Consider the following 6,132-nt stretch of genomic DNA (forward strand, 5'->3'; position numbering starts at 1 on the left):
TTCAAACCATAGAAAGTGCCAAGCATATAGCATGAGCAAGTAATGCCGAGGTCGTACGGTCCGATCCAACATAAAATAAAATGTGCACTGTCGGAGGGCCGAACGGCGTGAATCATAGATGTATCTATTACCCCGCTCGCGAATCATACATGTGACGCGGTCATACACAGATAAACATATCAAGCAGTCAATCAATAATTTATCAGGAAAACAATTATTCAAGATAATGTCAAACTTCTCTTTAACGATCAAGAAAATGTTGTTTACTTCTTAGAATTCATTTGCTAGGTTTGATATGATTTACGCAATTTAAGTTAACAATAAAGTTACAAATACGGCAAGTAAGGCATGCTCTTGGGTCCGAAACTACCCGGGCTTAAGCATAATAGTAGCTACGCACGGACTCTCATCACCTCATGCGTACATAGCCCCCGCATTTAGTGGCAAGTAGTCAATTATTTCTCCTATGAGGACAATTCCCTCTTACAAGGTTAGAAAGGAGACTTACCTTGCTCCGAAGCTTACTTCCAATATCAAGAACGCGCTCCAACCCTCAATTCAGAGCCGAACGATCCAAACTAATCAAACGGGGTAAGAACAAGTCAATACAAGCTCAAGAGTTCCTATTCTAACTATTAAAGTAATTTCCCAACCCTAAATATAAGTTTCCTAAAATCCATCCCCGGGCCCACGTGCCCAGATTTCAAAAAATTTCGAGGGAAGTTTTTACCCAAAACCTAAGGATCAAGAATGTATAATTTGTACTTCATTCCATAACAAATTTCGTTGTAAAATCTTATTTTTATCAGAACCTTAGGTTTTACTCTAAACCCATAATTTTTTACTAATTTACAAGGTATAATCTACCCCTAAACTATGTATTAAACTCAAATTATATAGAAATAACTTACCTCATAATGCGAGGCTGAAATCCCCTCTTTGGAAGCTCCCAAATCGCCCAACAACTGAATGAAATGTGTCAAAAATGACACATTTCCCGTATTAAATGAAGGCACTGCCTTCTGCGATTTCCGCACCTGCAGTAAGGGACCGCATCTGCGGTCTCGCTTCTGCGAGGAAGTGTTCGCATCTGCGGACTTTGCTTGGGCTGGCTAGGGGCTGCATCTGCGGTCTAGGGCCGCTTCTGTGGAAAAAGAGCCGCATCTGCGGTTCCTGAGCTCCTTCCCTGGGGCCGCACCTGCGAAGGGTTGACCGCTTCTGCGGTCTTGCACCTGCGGCTGGCCGACCTCAGGTGCAGTTATGACAGCAACCAGGAGCTTCAACTCTTTCCAATTTTTCTAACTCAACTTGAGCCTCGTCCAATTGACGCTCGGGGCCCTCGGAGCCCCGCCCAAACATACCGACAAGTTTGAAATCATAAAACGGACTCGCTCGAACCCTCGGAATGCCCGAAACAACGTTAAATCTATGAATCACCCCCTAAAACCAATTGAATCAAACTTATGAACTTCAAGTTCTTCAATTCACATTCAATGCGACAAAACACACTTATACCACTCAGATTGACACCGAATTTTGCGTGCAAGTCTTAAATGACAATACGGAACTATTCCCGATCTCGGAATCCCGTTCGAACCTCGATAACACAAAAACCCGCTCCAAATCAAATATTTAAGAACTTCAAAATCCTTAAGGAATCAACTTTCACTATTAGGCGCCAAAACACTCCCGGGTCATCCAAAATCCGATCTGGACATACGCCCAAGTCCGAAATCATCATATCAACCTGTTGGAACCTTCAAATCCGGATTCCGAAGTCGTTTGCTCAAAATGTTGACCGAAGTCAAACTTGGCCTTTTAAGCCAACCTCAAGGAACCAAGTGTTCCGATTTCAACCCAAACTCTTCCTAATCCCGAACCAACCATCCCCGCAAGTCATAAATCGATAAAAGCAAGTACGGAAAGTCTTATTTGGGGAAACGGGGTTCTAGAAAGCAAACGGTCAGTCGGGTCGTTACAAAGAAAATATGAATATGTGTATTAAAAATGCCAAAAATAAAAACGAAGAGTTGAAACTTTGATACAATCACAAAAGGAGCCCTTGATAAATTTTTAGCGAATAAAAAAAATTCTAAAAAGATTAGGAAAGAATTTATAGTAGATGGACAAATCATTAATACAATTAAGCTAAATGATAATGGAATCAAGAAGAAGAAGTTGGTGAGAATCTAACATAGATCTTTTAGAAAATTATGAAAATCAAAATGAATTGAATAGTAATCCTAAAAAGTAGAAATATATATAATCCTAGTTAAGAAATCGATTATAAATAAATTATTAATAATTTTTCATCTCGAAAAGCTAGAAATATAAATATCAAATTAATTTTTACTAAATGAGTTTTTTAAAATCCAAAAACTTAGGTTCCTTGTTGAAGTTTGACTTTAGGCACCAAATACGGTTTAGCCGCCCCCATTGCAAGGTTAGGTACCTGAAACAACTTTCTTACAAAAAAAATCAATGTGCTCTATTTGCAATGTTGGACTGTGATTGACTTAACTTTGAAGTTAATTAGTCAGTTTGAGATTGTACCATGTTAGTTGTGGTTGAAATTGATTCCCTATGTATTGTCCTTCAATCCATGTGAATCAATAATACACAGAACGTGTAGACACCGTCAAGGAATATCCGCTTTACACATGCTATGACTAAAAAGGAAAAAAAATCAAATTATTATTGTTCGTCGTCCTATGATAAAGCTTTGCGTACGAGGGTCACAGATTATTTTGCAATATTTTATAAATAAAGTACGCACATCTTGGAGATTATATAAAAAAATGTGCTACAAAATGTTTAAAGCTGCAGTAATTAAGGGGGAAAAAATTGACTCTAAAAATATTACTCCATGTTCCAATTTTTATGCACTCTTCATAGTAGTCTGTTCGCAAATAAAAAAAAAATTATTTATATATAATTTAACTCTAAATTTTGCATTTTAATATTAATGACATAATTTTATAATTGCAGAAATTACTATGGCATGTGTTACGGCCTTAGTACCATAAGGATGGTGAGAGTTCATAAGAGTCCGGATTTAAATTTTTTTTGGGCCAATGGCCATCTGCCGGGAGTTTCAAATTTAATATCGATATTTTAGCAATAAATCCAAACAACTTTACTGACTATTATATATTTTTTATTATGTCAGAAGAGTGCTTGGTTTACAAACATTTAAAAAGTCTTTTTTTCTTTGTTAATGCCAAGATTTTATCTCTCTAACAAATCAATACTGTGCGCCACATAAACTAAAAGAGATACTAGAGTACTTGATTTTCATCGTTTGCCCATTAATAATAATGAACGCAACATAGAGTCTACTAAAAAACAATACACATATTTTAAACGTGCCAATGTGTGAAGGATGGTACATGCAAGTATTATAGCATCTCACTCCTTCTGCTAGTCTGCTACGCACCTCTATAAATTAAATTCAAGCTTCAATAATGGGTTGAGTACCAAACAATACGCAACACTCTCCTTGTGTAAACATGAAGTCCTTTATTTTCAGCTTCCTCTTGCTTTCAACTACTCTCTCTTTGCTTCCCTTTGTGGTCTTTTCATCATCTTTCACTTCCACCAATCCCATTGTCCTTCCCAAAACTAATGATGACAACGATTTACCTGTACTTCCCGAAGTGCTAGACATAAACGACAAACCGGTCCAGATTGGCGAAGAGTACCACATTATCTCCGCTATCTGGGGAGGCGGCGGTGGCGGTGTATACTTAACCAATCTTACAAACACCAAATGTCCAATAACGTCGTCCAACACTGGTTAGACACCCAAGAGGGCATGCCCGTGAAATTCTTTACGATGGACCCCGAGGTCGCACCTTCTAGTGTCGTACGTGAAACTAATGACATTAATATTATGTTCTCTGTTCCAACTACAGAACTCTGTGTTAATGAAACTGTTTGGAAAGTTGGTGATCCCGACATAACAGAACAGGGGGTTAGGTTTGTGGTAACCGGTGGAACCCTAGGAAATCCAGGACCCGAAACAATAAACAGCTGGTTTAAGATTGAGAAAGTAACAAAAACAGCACCTTTCTACAAGTTAAGGTATTGTCCTGATAGATTTTTGTGTCCAATGTGCTACGTTGGTTGTTCAGATGTGGGCTTGACTGCCGATGCCGGAGATAGGCGTCTGGCTCTGAACGACCAGCCTTTTATGGTTGTCTTCAAGAAATTCCAGAAGACTGATGCATAATTAACCTAACCTGCTATATATGCCTTAACCTGGCTTTCTAAATAATGTGGATAAATCTATCACTTGTCGATCTTAGATCGATAGCTGATCTTTCGCTCTGTGCAAATACTGCATATGAAGCATATGAATAAAGAAGCTAGGTTTTTATATTATCTGGAGAATTAATTATTCCACGTTTCGATATAATCAACCGTGTCCCTCCACATTTCAACAAGCAATGATGGAGCTAGAAATTTCACTAATGGGTGTGTCAAAATATAAATAAGTAAACATGAAAAGATTTAGGGGTTCCAACATATAGTCTGTATACGTAAAAATAAATTCTTAACCTAGTTACATAGTGTTTTTCCCAGTAAAGAGGTATCAATTGACGCCCCTTAGCCTAAGGTGTAGCTCCATCACCGCCCACAAGATGCTTATAATATTGACATACTCTAGTGTTATCGGATAGGTTTGTTGGGTTTTGGATATATTTAATTAATATATTAAATACTTAAAAGAGGGTGAATGGGAAATGGAGGGAAATGAAATTTTTGAGTGAAATTTTAAGTTCTCCCCATTGGCAAATGGGCATTGTCCCATATTGGAAGAGGAAGAGGTTTTTTATGGGTATATAAGCAATTGCTCTTCTTCTAGCTCTTAAAGAGTTGAGAAGAAGGCAAGCCTCGTGCCGTCTTCGGCTTCGGCTTCGGTCAAATGATTGATTGATTAACTTTTTGGACCAAATTTATTTGTTAATAGTAAAATATTAAAAGAAATGTAACTACCCTCTTCAATTTTCCCTCTTTATTTTCCCTCTTAATTGTTGAGTAAATGGCCATTTATGTACTGACATTTATGTTGTGGGCGTTTTGCATAAACAGTCATTCTGAAGAGTTAGACCTTTTCAGATTTCAGCCCAACTTTGGCTATAAATACAACACTATTCTGCTCAGAACTTCACTACGATTTTCTGAGTTTCTTCTCCTTCTTCTGCATACTTTTAGCATCAAACAAAGCAAAAAGTAAGTGTGATTTGCTACCGAATTTTGTGTTCGCTGAAACGCTGGGGTTTGAAGTACCACTACACCAGTGTATAATTCGTTCTATCCTGGGAGGAAATAATCCATAACCTTGGGTACTAGGAGGGGATTAAATTCCTTAAGGAAACACTGTGAATTCAGTGGGCTCGAATTGGTTTTTTGACATTTCTGTTTATGTTCATTTCTGTTTATATTTATTTATATTTCCAGAATTATTTTACAAATACAGTATAACAACAAGGTTTGCAAACAAAGCGGAATACACAAGATGCATGCGCGCATTTTTTCATAGCCTTTATTCTAATAAAAATTCAATTTTTGTTTGCGGGTATGACTGATCCTTTCTGTTTAAGAAAGAAAATGCTTGACGATAGATTATTTCATCTACTCGGGAGATGCTTAGCAGAAGATTCTTAATTGATATGGTCTCTCTTTTTTGCTTCATCTCTTGTTTGAGGGTCTTTCCTTTTACTTCTTTTTTTAAATTATTATAGCGGGGGTGGAAAACTTGGTTTAGAGAGAAACTATCAAGAATTAGTAATATAGAGATTGTAAGGAGACAATTAGTAATACGAAAAATTATACTGTTTAGGGATTAAATTGTTGTTTTGTTTACTTTTTAAAAATAATTTGTCCAATATATATGAGGGTTATTTTGATCATTTTAGTATTTTAACTCATCTAATATTAATTTTCATATTCTTATTCCACATTTATCTATCATAAAAATAATACATAAATTCCTGCATAAATTACACTCATGTTATTTATGGGGGTAACAAATATTATAACAAAATAATATTGTAATGCTAAATTTTATGCTAAGTATCACAAAGGTGATAATATCACACTGAACAGTAACCCCCTAACCTCCCCCCC

General features: G+C 36.7%; 1 pseudogene; it reads left to right on the forward strand.

Moving 5' to 3' along the window:
* Nucleotides 1-3,487: 3,487 nt before the first annotated feature.
* LOC109208428 overlaps nt 3,488-6,132 on the forward strand; it is a 3,774-nt pseudogene continuing 1,129 nt past the window's right edge.

This window comes from Nicotiana attenuata, unplaced genomic scaffold, assembly GCF_001879085.1.
Source record: "Nicotiana attenuata strain UT unplaced genomic scaffold, NIATTr2, whole genome shotgun sequence".
Taxonomy (NCBI): domain Eukaryota; kingdom Viridiplantae; phylum Streptophyta; class Magnoliopsida; order Solanales; family Solanaceae; genus Nicotiana; species Nicotiana attenuata.